Source organism: Aedes aegypti, chromosome 1 (genome assembly GCF_002204515.2).
Source record: "Aedes aegypti strain LVP_AGWG chromosome 1, AaegL5.0 Primary Assembly, whole genome shotgun sequence".
Lineage (NCBI taxonomy): Eukaryota > Metazoa > Arthropoda > Insecta > Diptera > Culicidae > Aedes > Aedes aegypti.
This window is the reverse complement of record NC_035107.1, coordinates 112,556,071-112,583,662: the sequence shown is the minus strand read 5'-3', so window position 1 is coordinate 112,583,662 and position 27,592 is coordinate 112,556,071. Positions and strand designations below refer to the sequence as shown.

Sequence of the window (27,592 nt, the reverse complement as noted above, 5' to 3'; positions counted from 1 at the left end):
CTTTGGTGCCGCCAAAACGGTTGGGATTGTACCGAGGAAAAGACGGCACTGAAATAATCAAAAGTGAATTGGGGCTTCGACATCGACAAAACACCACATATCGCGATCGTGATTGGGGGAAGAAGAACACCGATTGATATGTGCGGCGTGGTATTTAGCAACCGCGACGACGACACTCGACTGAGTTTAGTATTTCTGGCATTTGGTTCTATATAATTCTTCTGGGTGTTTTCTTTTTGCCATTTGCCGCGGCTACCGTTCTGCTGTCTATAAAACCGCGCAAGAAGGAGAACGAAACCGTGGGTCGATTCGGCGCTGATTCGATGCCATGGTGAAGCAGAGTCGTGTGGGTATCATTAGGCCGGTTCACGATTATTTGTGCTGATTTGTCAGTAGTAGGATCACTTGTCCAAAATTGCTACACGGTACAAAAAAATATTATTCATGATAACAATCTCGTTCTCTTTTGATGCATATTCTGGTACAAGTCACTGAAACTTACACATCCATCGTATCCATGAAATCTGGTGGAATATGACAAAACACTCGTAAGTTTTTTTGTAAATTCAATTTAAGCCTATAAACTTCAAGTAGGGTGTACCTTTCGTAGACAGCCACTTATGGTCACCTAATTGCTTTTTATGGCTGCTTCTCTACCTACTATCACAACTTATTTTCGGCTATAAAGGCCAGAAGCTATTCTTTTGAGTAGCTAGCTAGGTTTTATTCAAATATTGATTGAAATAATTGTTGTAAGTTAAAATTTTAGCTCCCTTTATATCCTACAGAAAATCCCTTAGTTCGAAACTAAAGGACTGGGAATGAAATACTAAAATCATATATTTTCTATAGTTTCTTTGGACAGTTATGTTGACTGTTTCAAAGTAATATAACTCAGTGCTCATGACAAATATTGATTCGACAAATTATCACTGTAACCGCTTACATACAGAAAGTGTACTGATATATTTTTTTTCAGTTATATCAAATTCGTTGTACATATATATTAGCAATAATCATCGATGACGCGTACTAATATCAAAGACGATCCACTTCGCCTTAACTGTCATTAATATACAAAAATACTTACCATTCCTTGTGTAAAATATCATCGGAAAATATATTTTCCTGTGGCCTTTTCCAAATTACACATTATGCCGAATAACGCTTCGAAAGGTGCTAATAGCAATAATATACATTTTTTATCGGCACACCCAACAGGTAACAATTAGAGTTGACGAAGAAATTTAAATGTTCACTAATATCAGCTAATTTATGCTTATCAGGCGCATTTGAAGTTACTGTTGGCCTTAAGTGTTCGGAATATGAGTCAAAACGGTACTTCGTCTTGCCATCAAGTAGGCTGCTGTAAAACGTCATGTAATCCCACATACAAAATGACACATTAGTTTTCTCCCGTTTTCTCGATTATCCCGGAAAATTTCCAAATTTTTTCCTCGCGCTATCACGTCGTATCCCTTTCTGAATACAACTGTGAAAAACTTACCGCAATCCATTCATCCGCTCTCAAGCCATTTCGTGACATACCAACACCACTTCAATTTTATTTATATAGAAGTGAAGATATAAATATAGTATAAAAAACGCAGGCTTTATTCGTAGTCGAAAACCACATTTGAAGTTCCTGGGATTTCTTCAGGAATTACTCCAAAGATTTCCTTTGAGTTCCGTCTATGAGATTAAGCAAAAAATCCTCCAACGATTCTACCACGAATTAAACTTGGAATTCCTTTTAGGGAAAACTCTAGTTTTTTTTAGAGTTTCCTCCAGTGATTTCTCCAGTAACTTATCCAGGGATTTAAAAAAAATCAGTGAAGCTCCTGTAGGAATCTTTAGAGAAATCTCGGAGGAGATCCTGGAGGAATCTTATTTTTTATGAAATCCCTGAGAAAATTCATGGGTCTCTGAGAATCTCTGTAGGAATTTTTAGAGAAATTCTTGGAGGAATCCTCGGAGGATTTTTGTTGGAGGGCTATTAGGAAAAATCCTTTATATAACTCATGTAGTGATTTTCCAGGAAGTACTTTTGGAAGAATTCTTGAAGGAAACTTTTAAGTAGTGCCTATAGCAATTCATGAAGTTATATTTTTTTGTAGATTTCCTGGAAGATTTTTTGAAGAACTATCAGGAGAAATCGTTTGAAGTCCTTGAAGTAATATCTGCAATAATTCCTGGAAAAGTTCCCTGAAAAATCCATGTAAATTTTTTTTGGAGAAATCACAATGGAAATTTTACTGGAGCAATCTATGGAGGAAACATTTTAGGCATTCCAGTAGAAACTTTTTCATAAACAATGAACCTAACTTTGAAGCAATAGCCGATTGAATAGTTGAAATCAAAAATTGAATTTATGTGTGACAAACACTGAAGAAGATTGCGAGTGGTAGTTGAAACACGCGTTTCTGTAAAACATAAGCAATTGAGTTGAATTGAGTAAAGGCACAATACTCAAATCTACTTTTTAGATTATCCTCAGTAAAATTTGATAGATGTTTCATTTTATATGCAAAATATTTGTTTTGCGTTCTTGATTGTGCATTTGGAGTCTTTAAATTTGAAAAATTGGCCTGAGCCGTCTACGAAAGCACTATAAACTTACCTCTATATCCGTTAGTTCTATTATTTTTATTAAACGTTTTTCAAAGGTTTTTAACTCGTTTTCTTGCAATCTCGATTTGGCATTATTTCTTAATGCGTATAGCTATTTGCAATAATGGCACTTGACATAATAGCCATTCAGCATAGTAGCTATTCAGTATCACGGTTATTTGGCATGAAATTGTATATCTTATGTCAAAACGATTGATGAAAAACCATACTTCAATCAACAGTTTTGGTATACAAGATAATGTTGAAAAACGAACCATTTTGAAACGGCTGCTTCGAATGAATCTGACCAAAAACATGAATGAACGGGATGGACTAAAAGGATTGCTTGTACCGCCTAATATGTACGTCATCCTTTTTGATCAAAAAGTTTACAGACAGAAATTTCAAATGTTGGATATGGTTGTCAATTGTACATGTTACATAAACTGAAAATTGAATTTTATTATTTGTACAATAACTAGTGTTTCAAAAGTTATCCATGTAAGATAACTTTCCAATGTGCTCAGTAGGGAGGCCTATGCTCATACATTGAGATCTCCCCTACTCGATGTGGAGGTTAGGTATCGAGTTAAAGAGCTTAATTTCATAAATTTCTGGAATTTAATGCCAAATGTATGTACAATTGACACGCTGGGTGAGAGTGTTTCAAATTTAAAATTATACAAAACTTCACCGGCTTTTATGAAACTTTGTGTATTTTGAAATAATATATTCTACACGTTTGGGCATCTTTGATCATATAATTTCTGCCAACATGCATCTCATTCATAAAAACTTAATAAAAGTTTTTTGAGAATTCCGTATGACTTGATCAACTTCGTTCAAATTTTCGTTTTATCTTGTAGCATTCAAAAAAAAATCATGTGGTAATAATTTAGCTCTAGATTAGACAACGTAAATATAGGATGGGCTTAACTCTTATAAACTATAATGTGTCACATAAAAAATCTAAATTCTCATATTCTTCCTACCCAAAAAAAGTTTTGTTTATTTCTATGTTCTCTTATCATTCCTATCCCAAACAGTTGGGAACGAAAAATCAAAAGGAACACATTGAGATGTGTAGGTATCGAGATAAGGAGGATATCGAGATGTGGAGAGGGAAATCGTATGCAGAATGAAGGAACCGTAGCAATCATCGACATAGAGAGAGATATCGGGATGTAGAACATCGAGATGTGGAGACTGGCGACTGTATAATGATTATCATGATCACTTCTCTAAGGACTGTTCATTTTATAAAGTGGACACTTTGTTTATGCTATATCTTTTTTATTTATTGATAAAATCGTAATCGGTTTTCTGTTCGTTTAACTATTATTCTACAATGCTATGAAAATATAAAATCTTAGAAAATGCTTTTGGTTGAAGAGCTAGATAGTTTTTCCAAAGACTCCTAAAAAAAGCTGTCCGTCAAAGTTTAACATTATTTTTCGCAAAACAAAAATCCTAATTTTTATGAACAAATTGTATGTTTGTATCCTTTACTATTCTACTAAAGGTATAGCTTTAAAAAAATCAATTATATTCCACCATTCTCTGACATTAGGTAACTTTATTGATTTATCCATTTATGGTCAAATTTGCTGATACACCATCCTTTCACTTCCAGCAAAAGAGAAAAGTAAAAAGCGAGTTCAAAACTAGCTTGGATTACTAAAGAAACTATATTAGTATAAACGAGAGCTAAACCATGAGTTTAAACCACAGTCTTAAGTATAAATTTTACTGTTTATGGTAGTTTAACTAAAAAGTCTCATACTTTTAAAATCATGTACGCATATTTATCGATCTATAGCAAATTGTAAACGGTTTTCTCCGAATTTTTCAATTGGTAATCTCAGAATAACATATTATGAAAATAATATGTGGAAAATAAAATCGATTTTATTACAGCAGTGTTACCAATTTTGATGATTGTCAATGTACTTTGATAGGTCTTCTAAGTATAAAGCAATTGTGTTTCTATTGTGATTCAAATGTGACGTGGGGACTTACTAAGTAACTCTATGAATGCGTAAGTTATTTTTCATATTAATACTATATTAGCACTTCCGTCAGGACGTACTTTTAATCAAAAAATTCTACTCCTATCAATTCCCTTCATATTTAAAAAAAATTTCTTTAAAAATACACGGGAAAATTGATTTTATTATATCTGTAAAATTGTTGCTCCAAAAATAACTTGATTTTTTCCATCAGGCTTTTGATTGATGATGCTTTCGAAGAACAAGCCTTTTTTTTAAAATAAAAAATATAAATTATCGAATTTTTCAGCCAATTTCTAACAATCATTGATTTTGATAACCTCCAAAAATCGACCGTTCTAATCGTTGTTCCATATTCGTGTGAAATTTCATTATTTTGGAGAATTTTTATTATTACAACATTGTACAATACTAGCCGAACGATGTGCAAAAAACCGATTGAAATTTCATTGATTAATTAGAAAGATACAGCATGCACAAGGTGTCCACTTTATAAAATGAAATATAGGATGGGCTTAACTCTTATAAACTATAATGTGTCACATAAAAAATCTAAATTCTCATATTCTTCCTACCCAAAAAAAGTTTTGTTTATTTCTATGTTCTCTTATCATTCCTATGCAAAACAGTTTTTTAAAGGAGAATTAATCAATTTATAAACTATTTTTAATACGATAGATAATTAAAAACTGTCAGCACAAAACATCATGAACCGGTCTAATGAACCAACTCTCGAAGATGATGGGAGTTGCGCGAAAGATACCGTCCGAAAATAAAAGAATATGACAACGATTTCATCGGTGAAGAAGAGTCTGCGCGAACACATCTCGTAGCGGAGTGTACCTACTGTGCATATATGCTCTATTTATCGAATCGCAAGTGAATGCAGACAAGAGCGTATCTTCGGGGATTGGGAGAGGTTGGAACAGTGGGTCAAATCTGACCTAGACAAGCAAGCACAACAACAACAACAACGTGCGTGAAGGTAACGAAAGCGAATGAACTCTCTTTTTGGCTTTTCTGGCGGTATGGGGATTGGGAATCTTGTCGACGGCGCGACGGCAATGCAAAAAAAAATACCTATTCCCCTTCACTGGTTAGCTTGCAAGCCAACAACCGGTGCACAGTGTGTGAGTTTGGGAGAAAAAACGGACACAATTCAGCCGGAGATCGGACGACTGATGAAAAATATGCTTTTTTAAACAAACAATTACGAGGAATGGAGTGGTGCCCATCTCTTTTCTGTAAAACATCGGTAAGTGTCTCTTTTTGACCGATTTCACCTATTTTTATAAAAAACTCAAACATTGTAGTTCACAAAAAAAAAATTGCTACGAAAACAAATAATCATTTAATGCTCATATACTGTCTAATTTTGCACACATATCTGAATTTACGTTTTTTAAAACATAGGGGATAATGGAAAACATTAGACATTTGCAGACAAGACATTACTTTATTCGGTAGGCACTCATCCTTCAATTTGTAGAATTTTAATCGAATGCATGAAAAGTTTTTCAATTTTGCTTCATGCAACATAATATACTTTTTTTTTGTATAGGTGGTAGTGCACAAAATGAAACATTTCCAGAGCTATGTTCTTATCCTACAAAGACTTTTCTTTACATGCCAAAAAAAACATATTCAATGATTTTTAACATCTTTTTGTTATTGTACTCTGTTTAATTCAGATATTTTTATGTTTAGGGGATAGTGTGTAGAATTAGACACTATACGAGCTCTACACAGCTCCAAATAATTATTTGCATTTGCAGCAAATGTTTTTTTGTTTGTTTTTTGTAGGCGAAATAGTACACTTATCGATGTCACGACTAGATTTCTCGTAATTTTTTGCTCCAGATGGAAATTTTTCTATAAGCCGTTCAACCACGACTCAATTGTGTCCGCTTTTTTCCAAAATATTACACTGTGCGGACCGTCGTCGTGTCCATCCGAGTGTACAATACTGATAAAAGGAAGCCTTACATCGTCGTAACGGGCGATACCTATGGTGTGAAGGAGCAATGTAAGGAACGAAAGTAGGTATCTACCGGTTTAGGGCGTCGAAGGATACGGGGCTGTGTGACTGACTGTTGTAATAATTCAGTGTGGGATTTTTGATGGTATGACTAAATAGCAGGCTACCAACAGGTATTTCCCCATTGCGAAATTTTGCTGGCAGGGTCTGTGTGTCGATGGATCTTATTATGGCTATACATTTACCTCGTGGTCGGCGGCATTGAGGTTTTACCGGTGCATGTTGAAAATCGAATGGGTTCAGATTATTTAGCCTCAGTACTTTTACTAGTATAAAGTTCCATAAACAGCGCAATTCAGATTACCAAGGTCATATGTGTCAAGGTCTTGTTGAATTTATATTTCTACAGATTTCATAATCATTAACGTCTTTGTACACATTTTTTTGTATCTTCTTAAAAACGTATTCTGATCTCCATTTTCTGTTAAATGATTTCAAATGGAATGAATCATGCCGAAAACTTATTACGATTTCGGCAGAAATATGCCTACCCTCTCTCTCACCCTATGATTTTTGATATAATGATATGCTTTGGAAACGATGAAATCGTTTTGAAAGAAGCCACCCTGCCGACTGCTAACGCAAAATTTTAAGGCAACCAATTGTAAAACCATTTTCGTGTATTATAGGTTGTAAATGCGGATACCTTCTGTTTGATGTTTTTGCATGTGCAAAAGACTTGAAAGAATGTAACGCTCTTGAAAATAAATTGAGGCCTTTGTGACCTTATATCGTTGGTTATACGCAGGCGATTAATCTGGTGTGGAAAAATGCACTTATTGCAACTGTTTGTCGATTAAAACTGTGTGAATTATTATTTATTTTCTTGGCGTTAACTTTTGTTCAGTGGATTAGTATACTGTAAAACTTTGTATTCTTGATAGTGTTTTTTGAAGAAAATCTGAATATTTCTACATTCTGTTTCCATATTTTTATTTTATATTTTTTAAACAAGTTCCAGTATCCAAGTTATCGATTGCCGTTAAACTATTGCATAATTATTCATTTTGAATGCAAATTTAATTGTTAATACAATCGAAAGTCGATTTGCATGTAAATCCTCAACCAAACTACTGTTTGATATTATTGCAGTTGGAACTGGATTGGAGAATGTCAACAGAGAATTTTGATTATAATTCATTCATAAGAGTACAGAATTAACATGAGAAATTACCTGTAAAATTGTTTTAAGTTAAAATAAACATAACAAACATCATTGTATGTCTATGAAAATTTGTATAAACATATTTTTCTACATACATATCGCTTGAAACTCATTGAAATTGAATTTATCTATAATTAACCCTTTGAAAACGTGGACGACTTAATTACACTCTTTTGTTTATTTTTTTATTCTGATTCAATTGATCAGTACTCAAAATTATAACAGTTTTGTGTAGGGGAATAAATGCATTTTCAAATGCATCCATAAATATTTGGATACCAGTGGCCAATCCGGAAACACGGCCGGCCGGAAATGCAGTGTACACCACCTGGAATCACTGGTGGAATGTGATTCTTGATGAATTTACAATATTTTCGAGTGAAAGTATACGAATAAGGTATGTATCAACCCTTTCTGTTCATTTTGAATAGAGGTGGCCATAATAAGTCCAGCTTCGAAATCCTGTTTTTGATTCCGAAAGACTGATTTTTATCATTAGAAAGCATCCATTGTGCGAAACATCAAATAACACTGTTTCAGCAAATTGGAATTTATAAAGTTGTTACACTCAGAATGCTAAGGGGATATTTTGAGTTTTGTTTAGTAACTCCGGTATTTGGTTCCGGATCGATATTTTTAAGAAAGGATTATCTTGTGGCACAAAAAGCAGATTGAAGGATGTTTGACTATGAAAAAAATAAAATACAACTGTTTCGTAAAGATAAATCTATTGGAAGCTAAATAAGAGTATTTAGGATATGATCGGAACATAAGGAATAAAGTCTCACTTTTTGGTTTTGGAAAATCAATGCTTATTTTTAAATACCTGTTATACTAGACAGATGATGAGAAACAGAAGTTTGGAACAAAGTTTCATGATGGAGAAATTTTCAAGTTTTGTCTATGAACAACTTTTGGGTGTTTTATTTCAATTTTGATTTTTTGTTAAAATAAATACGTTCTGATGATGTAATAAGAATCTTAAAATCATTCTAAACTACAGTCGCCTCTCCACATCTCGATATCGAAGGGACCATCGAGATAGGGGGAGATCGAGACAAAGACCATTAATTTAATGAACACTAGATTGAAAATCACTCCGTTACTAGGAAAACAGTAAACATACAAACTTGATTTCGACTTTCCAATTTTTTCTGAATCACTTAAATCTGGTCTAGTAAGCTTTGATAGTGTTCATATCGACATATGGAGAGAAAATTGGGAACGAAAAATCAAAAGGAACACATTGAGATGTGTAGGTATCGAGATAAGGAGGATATCGAGATGTGGAGAGGGAAATCGTATGCAGAATGAAGGAACCGTAGCAATCATCGACATAGAGAGAGATATCGGGATGTAGAACATCGAGATGTGGAGACTGGCGACTGTACAATGATTATCATGATCACTTCTCTAAGGACTGTTCATTTTATAAAGTGGACACTTTGTTTATGCTATATCTTTTTTATTTATTGATAAAATCGTAATCGGTTTTCTGTTCGTTTAACTATTATTCTACAATGCAATGAAAATATAAAATCTTAGAAAATGCTTTTGGTTGAAGAGCTAGATAGTTTTTCCAAAGACTCCTAAAAAAAGCTGTCCGTCAAAGTTTAACATTATTTTTCGCAAAACAAAAATCCTAATTTTTATGAACAAATTGTATGTTTGTATCCTTTACTATTCTACTAAAGGTATAGCTTTAAAAAAATCAATTATATTCCACCATTCTCTGACATTAGGTAACTTTAGTGATTTATCCATTTATGGTCAAATTTGCTGATACACCATCCTTTCACTTCCAGCAAAAGAGAAAAGTAAAAAGCGAGTTCAAAACTAGCTTGGATTACTAAAGAAACTATATTAGTATAAACGAGAGCTAAACCATGAGTTTAAACCACAGTCTTAAGTATAAATTTTACTGTTTATGGTAGTTTAACTAAAAAGTCTCATACTTTTAAAATCATGTACGCATATTTATCGATCTATAGCAAATTGTAAACGGTTTTCTCCGAATTTTTCAATTGGTAATCTCAGAATAACATATTATGAAAATAATATGTGGAAAATAAAATCGATTTTATTACAGCAGTGTTACCAATTTTGATGATTGTCAATGTACTTGATAGGTCTTCTAAGTATAAAGCAATTGTGTTTCTATTGTGATTCAAATGTGACGTGGGGACTTACTAAGTAACTCTATGAAGGCGTAAGTTATTTTTCATATTAATACTATATTAGCACTTCCGTCAGGACGTACTTTTAATCAAAAAATTCTACTCCTATCAATTCCCTTCATATTTAAAAAAAATTTCTTTAAAAATACACGGGAAAATTGATTTTATTATATCTGTAAAATTGTTGCTCCAAAAATAACTTGCTTTTTTCCATCAGGCTTTTGATTGATGATGCTTTCGAAGAACAAGCCTTTTTTTTAAATAAAAAATATAAATTATCGAATTTTTCAGCCAATTTCTAACAATCATTGATTTTGATAACCTCCAAAAATCGACCGTTCTAATCGTTGTTCCATATTCGTGTGAAATTTCATTATTTTGGAGAATTTTTATTATTACAACATTGTACAATACTAGCCGAACGATGTGCAAAAAACCGATTGAAATTTCATTGATTAATTAGAAAGATACAGCATGCACAAGGTGTCCACTTTACAAAATGAACAGTCCTTAAAAATAGCCATTTTAGAGTTATATCAAATTCAATGCAAAAAAAAAAAATTTTAAATGATTAAACAGGCCATTTTCATAAGTTATCCCCTATTCTCCATAAAGAAACATATGTTTTGTACAGTATACGCTATACATATCTCCATTTACTTATTTTTCTTGAAGGAGAATCGCAAATAACCAATGAAATGGCGTATTTTATTATTTGATTAATATTTTTTTGCATTCAACTTAATATAATTCAAAAATTACTACTTCCAGAGAAGTGATCATGATTATCGTTATGGTTATAAATGATTTTGAGATTCATATTATATCATCAGAACATATGAAAAAAAAAACAAAATTTTGAAAATCGACCATTTTCTAGGGTTTTTAGAAAAAAAATTAATTAATAGCTTCTTCATCATGAACTTTTGCCCAAACGTGTTTTACTATCAAGATTCTATGGTAAAAATTTGAAAAATATCAAAAATGTTTTTTTTTTGTGTAATTTAAAACTTAAGGTTTTCTTTTGATATTTTCATTACAAAACAAAAACAATAAAATTTTTTGATGAATATTATTTTCCTTGTAGTCCAAACGGTTCGCTACAACTTCTTTATAGAACATTTTTCTCTTAAATCAACAGTTTCAGAGTTAGAATTTTTCAAATGATTTGCATGCAAAAACTTTTCTTGTTATTCTTGAGTCAAAATGATTGAATTTTCTATGGCAAACACTCATTCTACCGTTCCAGAAACATGTGCAAAATTCAATCCAAATCGAAGACTATCGAGCACGAATTTTATTTTTTTCGGCTCATTCTGGATGGAATTCTTCCGAAGGACCCTGCTGCGAATCATGGAAGGATAAGAATCCTGGAAAATCATGTAAACCGAGCCGTTTTGCATGCAACATTTTTCGAGAGAAGACGTTTCGCGTTCAATATTAAGGGTTTTTGGTAACAATGTTGTACATAATAGATGTGTTCATAGGTTTTATCAATGAAAAACACATGAGAAATAGCTTTGTATGATTGAGGCTAAAATTACGTTACGTGTAAATCTAAGATTTTTTGGTGTGTACTTCGAAGGTTTCCGATGAGAATTTGAGAGATGAGAGAGATTTGAGTTTTGAGAGGATTCTTATGAAAATGCTGAAAAGATTCTGTTGGGAATCTTAAGAATATTCTGATTAGAATCCTGAGATGATTCTGATGAGAATCCTCGAATTTTAGTGATTTTTTAAAGAGTACTAAAGATACACTTGAGACGAGTTAGATGCAGAGATGCATTTTGAACGCTCATGTTCTGTGAGCGTTCGCAAATGTTCCTTCGATTGCTCTCGTGTTCATGTTCAGCATTTTGAACAGGCATATGATAACTAGATTGCTCACCGAATCGTGATCTTTCATGCTCTAATTTATGTACTTTGACTCTATAGTTTCACCAGGTTTCACCATACAATCTACGTAGATTTTAATACAGCAGTAATTTGCGAATTGACAATCTGGACGGAGCGTCCAACATAGCCCTGGTCTTCACAGGTCAATATCTCATGCCTCTACGGGTCCACATGCAAGACCGCAAGCTATGAGTTCCGCTCCATATTTAGCTTATAGCCTGGGCCCACCGGCCGTACAAGAAATCAATAGAGAAAGTGGATTCGTTCACTGGGCTATAAATGCATCCTAACAGTTGCATTCGTTAGTTAGATCAATTATAAACTGCGAAAATTCTCATGAATATCACTTATGAAGGAAAAATCATTCCGAAACACTTAAATATAGGCAGATACACTGAATTTGCGGCCTTTGATGAAACGTGGTGTAAAATCGGAAGACAGTCCAGACCGGGGTCAGATTCGTAGAAGCTGAATTGTGGTCGTATGAGATCGTTTACAAAGCAGAAGACATTTCAACAGTGGATGTTAATCATTTGTAGTGCAGTCATTATAAAATCATATTTCAAATATTGTGTCAGGTTTTCAACGGGTGATATAAAAAGGTAACCTTGAATTGCACATTTTTTATTTAAACATATTGAAACTATCTAAAAATTCGTATATCTTGACAGAATGTGTTCACGAGCACTCGAATGTGGGTCTGGAATGAGCAATATTATAGATATCGTCTTGAATACTGCTATCGTTGGGCCCATCTTGTTTGTCGATTTTTGGGCGTTATTTTAGTATTAACAAATAGGTATATAATGCTAGAACAAAAAATAATTCAGGAATAAGCAATTCAATTATCACATAGAATATCACCTTTCCACTAATCAATCAACGATGTATACGAATATTTGTGTATGTCTGGATTTGTTTGAGGGAAACAATGAATGACGGAAACGGTTGCCACGAGATGAACAGAGTACTGTGATCAAACAACGCACATTGTTTGAACTTGAACACAGCTCTCGTGAGCACAAGCTTTGAACAGAACATGAACAGAACGCGTTCAAATGCATCTCTGGTTAGATGTGAATCCTGAGAGGATTCTGACGTGAATCACAAAAAAAATATTCGACTTGCGTAACTGGAGACTTTTCTCGCGTAACATTACTAAAGGACCTATCTAACATTGAGAGGCTCTCTTTGTTTACTTTCTCTTTCATTAATAACTGAGTCACATTAATCTCTTCTGTTGCGTTTTTTGTATGAAACGCTAGTCAAGGAAATTGACTTTCGATCTTTAGTGAAAAACTTCCCAAAATCTTTAGTGTTCCACTGTTATAATCGAAAGAGAACGAGAGAGGAGAGAATCTCTCATTTGTACATAGGTCCTTTAGTAATGTTTCGCGAGTTTTCAGCTCAATCAACTGGCATCGACTTCTGTGGCTTGGTAACCGGAATGGATCACGTCATGATAGCGGGCGAAGGGCAAAACGGATGAAGCGCCATTGAAAAGATTCGATCCCATCTGAACCGTTTTGATAGTACAGATTCCAAACCGCTGAGCAATACTCGAGAATAGATCAGACCAGTGAGCAGTACAATGATTTTAAACAGTGCACATTGTTAAAGTCCTTAGCAATAGGGAAGATAAAGCCCATGTTTCTAGAAGCCTTCTCGACTACATATGATACATGATGCCTAAACGTCAATTGAGAGTCCACCACAACTTCCAGGTCTTTCACCGTGTTTCACCACGTTTAATCACAGTTGCATGCAGCTTGTATGGGAAGATAACTGGATCTCGAATCCGTGCAAAGGAGATGACGGAGCATTTTTATGGATTGACGAACATTCTGTTTAACATGCACTATTCTATGAAGATATCCAAATCTTGTTGAAGTTTTTTTTGCATCGGAAGGAGAGCGATTCCTTAAGTAGATGTTAAGATCATCGGCAAATGATAGCCTGGAACCAAAGACAAATTAAAGACCCCCATGTCGCTTGCAGTTGCTCAAAATTTTATGGCTCATAAGGTAATCTAGAATGCCGTTCAAAGTGTACTGCGATCTGTCAAACTTGGGTACCTTTTGCACTACCGAGGGACCAAATGCAGTACTAGAAGTGGTACCAAATCTGAACCCAAGTGTGACGGACCTGCTGGAACCTTCAAGTGCATAGTTTACGTCGTTGAAATAGAGAAGAAATATCAAAGGACCCAAATGACTTCATTGAGAAATTCCTTGATTGTGGATATTATGAGGATTCTGATGAGAATTCTGATGAGAACCCTAAGAGAATTCTGAAGAGAATCCTAAGAGAATTTTGTTGAGAATCTTGTGAGGAATCTGATGCAAAGTCCTGCGAAAATACTTATTAGAATCGTGAAAAGATTCCGATGAGAATCCTGCGAAGAATCTTATGCGATTCCTGCGAGGAATTCAATGAGTATTTTGAGATGGTACTGATGAGAATTTTGTGAGCGTTCTAAAAGATCGATGAGAAGATTCATTAGAAATTTTCTAGAATTCTTATCATTCCTTCCCATATTCTCAATGAGATCAAATTTTCAAAAATAAACCATTGAAACTTTGTTACTAAGGCAGAGTTTCAGCATAATTATGGAATATACCCTACTTACTTACTTACTTATTTGGCTTTACATCAATTATCTTGATAAAGCCTCGCCAACAATATTTCGCCAATTCCCTCGGTTCATGGCCGCTTCTCTCCATCCTCGACTGTGACCCACGCTCTCCAGGTCCTGGTGTACCTGGTCCATCCACCTAGCTCGCTGCGCCCCACGCCTTCTTGTTCCGACCGGATTCGTGGCGAACACCATCTTTACAGGGTTGTTGTCCGGCATTCTTGCAACATGCCCTGCCCAGCGTATCCTTCCAGCTTTAGCTACCTTCACGATACTGGGTTCGCCGTAGAGTTGAGCGAGCTCGTGGTTCATCCTTCGCCGCCACACGCCGTTCTCCTGCACGCCGCCGAAGATCGTCCTTAGCACTCGGCGTTCGAAAACCCCAAGAGCTTGCAAGTCCTCCTCGAGCATAGTCCACGCCTCATGCCTATAGAGGACTACCGGTCTTATGAGCGTTTTGTACATCGTGCATTTGGTGCGGGGGTGAATCTTTCTTGACCGCAGTTTCTTCTGGAGCCCATAGTAGGCACGACTTCCGCTGATGATGCGCCTTCGTATTTCCCGACTAACATTGTTGTCAGCCGTCAACAAGGATCCAAGGTAGACGAACTCGTCCACCACCTCGAAGGTATCCCCGTCTATCGTAACACTGCTTCCTAGGCGGGCCCTGTCGCGCTCAGTTCCGCCAACCAGCATGTACTTTGTTTTCGACGCATTCACCATTAGCCCGACTCTTGTTGCTTCGCGTTTCAGGCGGGTGAACAAATCTGCCACCGTTTCAAATTTTCTCCCAATAATATCCATGTCGTCCGCGAAGCAAACAAATTGTCCGGATCTCGTGAAAATCGTGCCTCGACTGTTAAGTCCGGCTCTCCGCATGACACCTTCAAGCGCAATATTGAACAACAGGCACGAAAGTCCGTCGCCCTGTCGTAGTCCCCGCCGAGACTCGAACGAACTGGAGTGTTCGCCCGAGATCTTCACGCAGTTTTGCACACCGTCCATCGTTGCTCTGATCAATCTTGTGAGCTTCCCGGGAAAGCTGTTCTCGTCCATGATTTTCCATAGCTCAATGCGGTCGATACTATCGTATGCCGCCTTGGAATCGATGAACAAATGGTGCGTAGGGACCTGGTACTCACGGCATTTCTGGAGGATTTGCCGCACGGAAAAGATCTGGTCCGTTGTCGAGCGGCCGTCGATGAAACCTGCTTGATAACTTCCCACGAACTCGTTTGCTATAGGTGATAGACGACGGAAGAGAATCTGGGATAGCACTTTATAGGCGGCGTTTAGGATGGTGATTGCACGATAATTTTCACACTCCAGTTTGTCGCCCTTTTTGTAGATAGGGCATATAACGCCTTGCTTCCACTCCTCCGGTAGCTGTTCCGTTTCCCAGATTCTGACTATCAGCCGATGCAGACAAGCGGCCAACCTGTCCGGGCCCATCTTGATGAGTTCGGCTCCGATACCATCCTTGCCAGCGGCCTTGTTGTTCTTGAGCTGTTGAATGGCATCCTTAACTTCCCCCATCGTGGGAGATGGTTGATTTCCGCTGTCCGCTGTGCTGACGTAGCCATCGCCTTCGCTGTCCTGACCTTCTGTGCCTGTGTTCTCTGCGCCATTCAGGTGTTCATCGTAGTGCTGCTTCCACCTTTCGATCACCTCGCGTCCGTCCGTCAAGATGCTCCCATCCTTATCCCGGCACATCTCAGCTCGCGGCACGAAGCCTTTGCGGGATGTGTTGAGCTTCTGATAGAACTTCCGCGTTTCTTGAGAACGGTACAGCAACTCCATCTCTTGGCATTCCACCTCTTCCAGGCGGCGCTTTTTGTCCCGGAATAGGCGGGTTTGCTGTTTCCGCTTCAGTCTGTATCGTTCCACGTTTTGCCGCGTACCATGCTGCAGCATTGCAGCCCGCGCTGCATTCTTCTCCTCTAAAACCTCCTGGCACTCCTCTTCGAACCAATCGTTTCTTGAGCTCCGTTCCACATATCCGACAACGCTTTCGGCAGCGTCGTTAATGGCTGCTTTGACTGTCCTCCAGCAGTCCTCAAGAGGGGCCCTATCGAGCTCGCCCTCATCCGGCAACGCTGCCTCAAGATGCTGCGCGTACGCATTGGCGACATCCGGTTGTTTTAGCCGCTCGAGATTGTACCGGGGCGGGCGTCGGTACCGTACATTGTTGATGACGGATAGTTTTGGGCGCAGTTTCACCATCACCAGGTAGAGGTCGGAGTCAATGTTGGCGCCACGATAGGTTCTGACGTCGGTAATGTCGGAGAAGTGCCGTCCATCGATCAAAACGTGGTCGATTTGCGATTCTGTCTGCTGAGGTGATCTCCAGGTGTACCGATACGGGAGGCTGTGCTGGAAATAGGTGCTACGAATGGCCATGTTCTTGGAGGCGGCAAAATCTATAAGTCGTAGGCCGTTCTCGTTCGTCAGCCGGTGGGCGCTGAACTTTCCAATCGTCGGTCTGAACTCCTCCTCCTGGCCAACCTGAGCGTTCAAATCTCCTATGATGATCTTGACGTCGTGGCTTGGGCAGCGGTCGTACTCGCGTTCGAGCTGCGCGTAAAATGCGTCCTTGTCATCATCAGTGCTTCCGGAGTGTGGGCTATGCACGTTGATTATGCTGAAGTTAAAGAATCGGCCTTTGATTCTTAACTTGCACATTCGTTCATTGATCGGCCACCACCCGATCACGCGCCTTTGCATATTACCCATCACTATGAAAGCTGTTCCCAGCTCGCGTGTGTTGCCGCAGCTCTGGTAGATGGTATGATTACCTCTAAACGTTCGCACCAATGCTCCTGTCCAGCACACCTCCTGCAGCGCTACGATGTCGAAACCGCGGGTCTTCAGTACATCGGAGAGTATGCGAGTACTTCCAATGAAGTTGAGAGATTTGCAGTTCCACGTACCGAGTTTCCAATCGCTAGTCCATTTTCGTCGCTGTGGTCTTTGCCGATTGTTCCGGTCCGTATTCTCTCGTTGACGTTCCTGTGCTGATGTGTTTTTACGGTTGGCTTGCAGGGCCTGACACCAACCCCCTAGATTTCCGGAGGACCATTCCCCCTAAATGTTCGGAGGGCCATAGTGCGCAGTTTAGCTTAGAGTCCTTCTCTGGCACTCGGACGATGATCAGCCGTCCCTGACATGGGGAACAGACGCTGTTGTGAGCCGCTCCTAACGTGGAGTACAGACGCTCCAGGTTTGCAGAAGCAAACCCCCCCTTCCCTGTCAGCATACGACCAAAGTTCCCACCGGGGGTTGGTTACCCGATCTTCCCCAAGGTTACTCGTACCCCGGCCAGTACCACGAGGAGATAGGGATAGGAGTTGCTGGGCAAGAGGCTAAGGACCGCACAAAGGGGTCTATTTTATTCCTGCAGGTACACGAGGTACCAATGGTACGCCATGCCCAGCCATTTACCGCGCCATGGAATATACCCAACATACTCAAATTGTGCTTCCGATAGTTTTACCTCTACGAAACAGTTGCATTTTATAATTCTCTTGATAATACTTTACTTTAAATATGAAATTTTGTGTTAAAAGATATATCTTTCCATAAAACCATTTATATTCCAAAACCAAATACCGGAGCTACTTAACGAAACTCAAACTATCCCCTATACGTTCAGAATGCTCCAACTTTACAAGTTACAATTTGCTGCTCTGATTTTCTGTACCATAGCGTTAAATACTCATATACGGTTTCTTCCAGGGCTTGAAGGCCACATGGCTCAAAAGTATATCAAATGTATTCAAATGTTATGCTCTCACTTAGAGGCGTTGGATTGATTCATTTATTTGTATGAGCAATTTCACCCATCATCAGTTCAAATCGAACGTTAGTTCAAAACAAGATTGAATTGTTAAGAATTATTAAGATTTAAAGAAGGATAAGGATAATCCTTTTCGCACTGAACTAATCACTGTTTGCTGCAATGTGTACGCATAAGGATAAATTTTCACTCTTCAAAATTATGCTCATATACTGATAAGAGAGATTGAATTTTACCCCGTATTCAGAAAACCATCTTTATTACTCTATACATCCACGCAATTTTTCCAATTACAAGAAAACTGAACAATCTAACATGGTGTGCTGTTTCATACGTATGTAGTTTGTGACCTAACTGATTTGTCGATATACACTTTCCAATATTTTCACAGCTGAAATCGATGACAACAACTCAGTACTCTAAATTATTGATTTCATTATGTGGACGTTATCCAGATGTTTTGCAGCTGTTCAATCCATTTTTGAAATGCTGAATTGTACAGATTTATTTTTTATTGGTCCTACTTCACGGTTTTGCGTCATATTTTGATTGAAAGTGCTCAATAACTTTTAAAACATACGTATATATCACATAAGCACATTTGGTACAATAGGTGTTTCGCAGTAAGAAGGTATAGACCCAATTTCTAGTACATTCATTCATGAATGTGCTAGAAATTGAAAACGATTGAAATAAAGTGAAATCATATGATAGTAAAAGCTCCACTCCAGTGCTGAATGTGGAGTATTACGGCGATTTTAATTACTGATAAGGTGTTATCAGTTCAAGCAGGAAACCCTCTAGTCGCACTAACACTAAAATCGTAACAGAAGAAGGCTTGTCTTAATTCCAATCGACAAACGCTGCGATTACAAGGTAATACAGCATTTCATTGCACCTATCATGTGACTGGAGTGAGAAGGTTTGTAAAATTAACTATTTCTTTTTTGCGTCTCGAATGTGTCTCATTCCACAGTTATTAAATGTGAGATTTCTTAATCAATTGACCATGTTAACAATTGTATGATGTGTAGCAAACGTGGAGTTGCTCTATTTCATGGAAAATCCAAAAAATACCAAGTCGAATTGACTTGACTTGACGGGATTTGAACCAACAACCATCAACATGGTCTTGCTGAAAAGCTGCGTGTTCAACGCTATGACAAATTGCGCCTTATATTACTCAATATTTAAATGACCGTTTTCGATAATTCCGGATATTTTGGACTGTAATTGAGCACACGTGCTCAATTAAGTCGCTTCTCGACCATGTTTACAGTAATTTCATAGTACATACAAAGAAAACCGCCAATTCATCGTTTGAAGACAGGTGCTAAAAATATCGCTAATAAGTTTAAACCATCCATGTGATTTTTCTTGCCAATAAATCTCGATGCTTATTAATTATGCCCACAATGGGTCCATTGGTCGTTGGTTGGAGAGAAAAAATTCCGGCATACCGTCAAAAAAGCTCAGACGTTTGTGAGAAAACAATTTCAGCTTTTTTTTTCGCGGGCCAAGATTGGCTCACTCAATTAACAAAGCGTGCCAAAAGGCAAACATTGCTCGCTCGATAGCTAAATGTATGCACAATGCAGACGCTGATTATCGGCTATGCTATAGCGTCATTCTTACGCTGACTGGTATGGCACTTTGGACGGCTGATTTCGGAAAGTTTAATGATCTTGGGTCCGATGAGTTAACACGATTGCTCAAAATAAGTGCCATCATTCAAGGTGGAATGGGAAAGATTCGCACGGTAAAGGAGGAAACTTTGCTGAGTTTCTTCTCATGCCGGAATAGCAATTCTTTCCAGAGTTGGATGTCGGTGGTAGTTTGGTTTTATTACCGAAACGTGGAATTTGCTTGCTTAGAAGTGACATTGCTTGTCAAATTGGACCTTGAAGTATTATATGTGATTTTTCATTGGTTACCCAATGGATAAGAACTATACTTTGCATAACGTTATGCACATGTATTCTTCTTCTTCTTGGAATTACGTCCTCACTAAGAAAGAGCCTGCTTCCCAGCTTAGTGTTCTTATGAGCATATCCACAGTTATTAACTGAGAGTATTCTTTGGCAAAGTTGCCATTTTTCGCATTCGTATATCGTGTCAAGGAAATTTCCTTTACGAAAAGATCCTAAACCGACCGCAAATCGAACCCAGACACCTTCAGCATGGCTTTGCTTTGTATAGCCGCGGACTCTAACCACTCGGCTAAGGAAGGCCCCCATACAATTTGTATGGAATGAAATTAAAAAAAAAAAACATTGTCGACTTTCTCGAAATTAGCTTTTGTCACTTATACTCCTTTGCTCCAAGCCAACTCATATGTCATTTTTTTCACAAGTGATTACTTCATTTACCGCCAATCTTCTCCCGTTTCTATGCAAAATTCGTTCAATTTTATGGAGTAACAGCGTCACTTACCGGTTGTGTTACATAAATGATTGCATACAAAACAATTCATCCACTCACTTGGTGGGCAATGTATCACCAAGATTTGATGCCATCCCACACAAGAATAGGGGAGAATGTGGAAGAACGCATCTCTTCTGTATGTATAATGTATATCATTATAACACTTCACTCTCGTGGTCCATTCTGTGTAATTCTCCCCCCGAATTGCCCTTCCTGTGCCGCGCAAGGTGGAACGTTTTCGCTGCACATAGCCACTGACTGGATAGATTCTCCGCCTCTGTATCCGCGCGACAGTATGTAATGCAGCAACGGTGCATGCACGTAAAAGATGCTATTTTTAAACGCCATTTTCACAACCACCCATTATTCATAATTTTGTCCCATCACTCGATGCAACCACCCAGTGGCCTCCTCCAGCAGTGGAACCGATCTCGTTGTGTTCCCGTTTTGTGGGGAGGTCGCAATAATTTCTTGCGATAGTTGCGTGATAAAATTGTCTAAGCTTACAAATTGTAACAACGTAGACGTCAATTTATGATTTGTTGCAAATGCAATTTTCGATTGTGCTATTTGACGAAACTAGATGTAAATCAAGGCTAGGAGTGAGGATGGGAAACTAAACTAAAAACTTTCGATTCAAAGCAGAACGATGGAAAAAAAAGAAATCACCAACCGGAAATTGTTCTGACTTTTCACTTCCGTCGTCGCTCCACAACGATGTGCATCGTTGCATAGCTTTGCACCGGAGTGCCAAAGCGAATCGGAAAAAATGTCCTGGAAAAAGCACTGAGCGATGCACGTTTTCATCGATCCAGCAGCAGGGGGTGCACAAGTTTTTCCGGTGACATTTTCCCCGGTGAAGGTGAACTTGAACTTTTCTCCCTTTCGCTTCGCAACGTCACGTTGTAAGCTGGGTTTTGTTGCCCAACCCATTATGCAACTGGGTATAGCAACCATGAAAGGAAGTGGAAATCTTATCAAGACTAGTGACAATTGCTTCCAGAGGTCAGAATTAACGAAGCCGTTTTGGTCTATTGTTTCTGCGGAACTGGTAATACAATCTTTGATGAATAAAGTTACGAACTAAGGAGAGCTTTAAGAAACTACATGGTGATTAACAAGCTTCTATCATCCTGATGGTGACATTCTTTGGAAATGGCCTATATTTGATTGGAACGTTCTCATTTCGTCCTTTTGCAACCACACAATGCACTTATTCGGGGAAATGCAGCACAACTCAAATCCCAAGTATGTAAATCCATTTGATGCTCTTGCTTTTCGGGCCCTAAGGTTTACCAAAAGTTCGCCGACATTGACCGAAGACGTTTACTCACTTAACGGGCAACAATTTGATTTGATTTTGGAATTTGATAAGAATCACTTAATTTCAATGCAAAACAATGACATTTTTCCTCAGTATCAAGCCTTATTTGATAACATAGAAAAGCATCATAAAATAGAACAAATGAGTAATATTTTTATGAAAAGATCAATTAACCAAATAACCATATTTTTATGTTTTTATTTGCAACTGACTGAGAACTACAGAACTGACTGAGACTGAGAAAGCAAATCTAAAAGTACCGTAATCCGGGGTAACATTGATCAGCAGGGAAACATTGATCAGTATTACCCTTCTCGTAAAAACTTCGAATCATCATTTATTTATAGAATATTTTCAAAGCATGAATGGTGCCTCTCCTTCTTACATTCATAAGCTAATATTAATTGAGGTTTTTGTGAAAATCGCGTTTCTTTTATGCGTAAATTTGTCAACTTTTTGAATCAATAAATTTTATCACTATGGATTACACTACCGAAGATTCATGTCTCACATGAGTTTTGCAAATGGTATGAGCATAGAAAATGCGGTTGTTGCTAAAAATGACATCGCCATGATTTTATTTTTGAAATAACTCAAAAAGCATATGACTTGTAAGAGTTTGGTCTTCATATTCGGCTTCAGGGGCCATGATTTAAGTAAGCAACGACATTTTCAACATTACCGAATGTTGTTTACATGGGTGATCAATGTTACCCCATATCAGCTAAATCAAAAAATCACTTAAAACATTTATTTAAACTTACATAAATATTTTCAAAACTAAAATACAGTATACAGTCACGAGCGGTGGGTGCCAGTACTTGTTTTAAAAATATAAAACTTGCCACATTTGCATTTTCAAATGAACAGTTTAAGAAATATCCCAAAAACTGATCCATGTTACCCCGGATTACGGTACATCTAAACTGCAGTCGATAATTTTCAGTAATTAACTTTTAGCATGATCTTCCACAATACCTCCAATAATATTATGACTTTAATAATACTGTTTGTTAATAGAGAATTGGAAAAATTCCTTGCAAAACTCGGAATTAGTCAAACTAAGTTTCGATTTTTATTTAGTTACTTCATCGGATCGAAAATGTCATATATAAAATGTAATTTGTTATAATTAGCATTTTATCTTGGGATGTTATATGTATCATCTTTTTAATTCATTAAAACACATTGTATTGTTGAATTTGTACTTCCATTTCAACCAAAATAATAGGTTTAATTTTAAAATTTTATAAATCCCGGGATCCCGGGACAAGCAAATTGGCTGGGATATGCACGCTTTAGCCTGCTCCATTGAACCCGGTCCAGGGCCAATCGCTTCCAGTCGCCCTGAACGTTAAGCGACCTTAAATCCTCCTCAACTGCAAAAAGCCATGTAGTGCGTGGTCTGCCATGGAGGCGATGGCCTTTTCCTGGTGCTCTGCTGAATATTATTTTAACTTGGCGTTCCTCCGACATGCGAACTACATGCCCAGCCTACCGCAGCCTGCCGTGTTTTATACGTTTAACAATATCTACACTTGGTATAACTCGTGATTCATGCCACGCCAACAGATGCCATTGTCCAATCTACCGCCGAGTATTGTTTGTAGCACTTTACGTTCAAAGACTTCAAAAGCTCTCCGGTTGACCTCTTTCCTAAATTCAAGAAGGCGGCCAAATTAAAAAAGGCCGCGAAAATTTTTTAGTCTCAGATGAAAGCTACATTCTTCCTCAATACGATGCCACTAAGTTTGCTGTGTGTTTCAAGCGAAATATGAGACATATCACGTGAAGAAATACCTAAGATATATAAAAAAATGGGCTTTTTCGCAAACTATTAACCAGCCAAAATTATAACATGTTAGAAAAAAACGTTTTTCTTAAAAGATTTCTCCAGGAAAACGAATTCCTTAAAAGATTTCTCCAGGAATTGTACTAACAATTCTTTCAAGATAATCTCTACCGTAGTCCCTACAGCGATTTATCCAGGAATTTCACTAGGGATTTCGTTAGAGATTCCTCCGAGGATCAAGGAGAACTTTTGATCGTTACCAGATTTTTTAGACCGGTTTCAATACGGCTCCACGAATACCTTCAGCAATTCCTCTAGGAATTCTGTCAAGTGTTCCTCTAGAGACTCCTCTAAAAGTTATACCAGGGATTTTTGCAGCAAGATCTCTACTATGATTCCTGTAGAGATTTCGCGTGAGAGTTTCTCCAGTGATTCCTCCATAGGTTCCTCCAGTATAATCTTTACTGGAATTCCTCAAGTAATTTCTCCAAGAATTTCTCCGGGAAATTTTCTAGCAATTATTCCACGGATTCCTTCAGAGATTTCTACAAACATTTTCTTCTGATATTCATATACTGCCCATAACTGCATAAGTTATACCAGGGATTTTTGCAGCAAGATCTCTACTAGGATTCCTGTAGAGATTTCGCGAACAGTCACATTCGACATTTTTGACAAAATGGAGTTAATACCATGGAGAGGCATCAAATGATAAATACTTTCGATCAAATTACTGAAATCTGTGAGATTGCTCTAGAAAATTCTAAAAAAAAAATACCAAGTTGTTTTGTAACATTGTTAATTATAACCGCATAACAGTCACATTGAAATTATAAATGAGCCTCGTAATGTGATAGCAATGAAATTTCTATCAGAATTATTTTGTGACAATTCACCTAGTATGCGATATGAGTTGTACAAAATATTAGCCTAGTATGCAATATGAGTTGTACAATAAATCACCAGTCCGTGGCTACAAAGCAAAGCCATGCTGAAGGTGTCTGGGTTCGATTCCTGGTCGATCCACGATCTTTCCGTAATGGAAATTTCCTTGACTTCCCTGGGCATAGAGTATCATCGTACCTGCCACACGATATACAAATGCGCAAGAGTGCAAGAGTGCATCCAGGCATTCCCCCAAGATTTTTTTCAGGAATTGCTCGAGAACCTCCTTTACTGAAGCCCGTGAATAAATTCCCGATGGAATAGCTGGGGAAATTCTTTGAGTCATCCCTGAAAGAACCTCTGGAAATATTTCATAAAGAAATCCTTGGAGTAATCCCTGAAGATCCCTGGATGATCCACTTTATTGAAAAATATTGAAAAATCTCTGTAGTATTACTTGGAGGAATCCTTGTCTAATCCCTAGAAGATTTATTGGAAAATCTTTAGAAAAAAAATCTTGCTAAAGTCTCTGGATGAATACCTCAGGAAATATCTGAAGGAAATCCCTAAGAAACTTCTAGAACAATTTTTAAAGGGGCCCATGTAGTTTTTTCTGGAGTAATTCTTGAAAAAAAAAACCTGAAGAAATTGCTGGGTAAATCTCTAAGAGATTTTCCAGGAAAAATTCCTGGAGGAGTCTCTGAATTAATTTCTGTAGGAATCTCTGAAGGATTACCTGGGTAAATTGCTGAATGAATTAATTAAGAGTTACCTGTGTTAATTCATAAAGGGATCTTTGAAGCATTACCTCAGTAACTTGCTGGAGGAATTCCTGCAGGCATCTCGGAAAGAATTTCTCGATAAATTCGTGAAATTATCTTTAGAGAAATCCCTGAAAAAAATCACTGTGAATATATTTATAGACTTATTCCTAAAGGAATCTCCGGAGGAAGACCAGAACTAATCCCTGAGGGAATCCCTGGGAGATTACCTGGAAAATTCCTAAGAGTAATTCCCGTAGCGATGTTCCAGGAGGTATTCCTGGAGGAATCCCTTCAAAAAATCGTAAAGTAATTTATTGTAGAATCCTTGGAGCAATGACTACTAGAATCCTGGAAAATTTCCTTATGGAACCCCTGGAGGAATCCATACAGTCCTGAAGAGGACTACCTGGGGATATCTCTGCATGTATCCCTGAGGAATTCATGGATTAGTTGTTGTAGTCTTTGGAGGAATCTCTGAAAGAATATCAGGATAAATCGCATGAAGAACTCCTGGGGGAATTTCTGGAAGGTTTTCTGAAAGTTAAAATTATACTTGAGTAATCTATGAAGGATTCACTGGAGGCATGCCTACGGAAACTCCTTGCGAAATTTCTAGAAAAATCCGTATAGAAATTTTCCTGCAGAAACTCCTGCAATAATCCTTGGAGGAATCCATGCAGGAACACCTGAAAGAATTCCTGAGCTGGTCTCAAAAATCATAGTGATTAAAAGTTAAAAAGGAATCTCTGGTGATATCTCTAGAGGAATCTCCATAGAAATTGCAGTAGGGATTACTGTAAATTATCTCGGAGGAATTTCAAGTAAAATGTCTTGATAAATTTTCATTGGAATTCTTGAAGAAAACCCATGAAGAGTCTGTAGAAATTTATGGAGATATACCAGTAGAAATACTTAAAGCAATCATTGGAAATTTTCCTGGAGGCACTTCTGGGGGATTTCCTGGAGCCATAAATGAACTGATCCGAAAACCGTAAATTTTCAATGATAAACAACACTGGCTACTTCTGGTATCATAAGATTATTGTGAATTTCTCTTAAAAATCACCGAACGGTTAACCGAAATTTCTGGTTAAGTTTCACAGAAATTTATGATTTGTTTAAAGTGTGTGGATGACCAATAATCTTTCAATAGCAACCCTTATATTGGATAAAGCATTTTGCAAGGAAATTGAGAGACGAGAATATAAAACTCTCTTCCTATTTGATCCACCCTACTGTAAATGTCATTAAACAGCATAAGCTTTCAAAGATATAAGCAAACATCTGCTCCACATTTGCACTAATTTGTGTTTATTTCAACGGATTAAGCCAAATGGTAAACCAAATACACCCGATTCTGTTTTTGCACGGATTATTTTTGCACGGATTTTTTTTACACGGCTTTTTTTGCACGGTTTCTCGAAATAACACGGATTTTTTTTGCACGGTTTCTCAAAATAACACGGATTTTTTTTGCACGGTTTCTCGAAATAACACGGATTTTTTTTGCACGGTTTCTTGAAATAACACGGTTGTTCGTAAAGTAATTCTTGAACTTCCATATGAATTCCTGGGATTCTGACCGGATTTTTGTAACGGGGCCGACGAGTAGATGCCGGAAATAGATGTCCGGTGCCAATTGGGAATCCAAGATGGCGACTTCAGGTTTGTGAAAATCACTTGGAACCCATGCAATATGGGTATTTTTGGAACGGGACCAACGAGTAGATGCCGGAAATCGATGTCCGGTGCCAATTGGGAATCCAAGATGGCGACTTCCGGTTTGGGAAAATGCCTTGGAACCCATGCAATATGGGTATTTTTGGAACGGGGCCGACGCGTAGATGCCGGAAATCGATGTCCGGTGCCAATTGGGAATCCAAGATGGCGACTTCCGGTTTGGGAAAATCACTTGGAACCTATGCAATATGGGTATTTTTGGAACGGGGCCGACGCGTAGATGCCGGAAATCGATGTCCGGTGCCAATTGGGAATCCAAGATGGCGACTTCCGGTTTGGGGAAATCACTTGTAACCCATGCAATATGGGTATTTTTGGAACGGGACCGACGAGTAGA

General features: G+C 37.7%; 1 protein-coding gene and 1 long non-coding RNA gene across 4 annotated transcripts in view; both read left to right on the top strand.

The window, feature by feature from the left end:
- The window catches only part of LOC110676690 (solute carrier family 41 member 1), a 221,527-nt gene that overhangs the window by 38,047 nt on the left and 155,888 nt on the right, over positions 1 to 27,592 (top strand). The gene's annotated exons all lie outside the window — the stretch shown is intronic.
- LOC110676702 lies at positions 191 to 5,870 on the top strand. Its single transcript, XR_002500636.1, has 3 exons — positions 191 to 346; positions 5,358 to 5,604; positions 5,721 to 5,870. It is a non-coding gene; the product is annotated as an uncharacterized LOC110676702 (long non-coding RNA).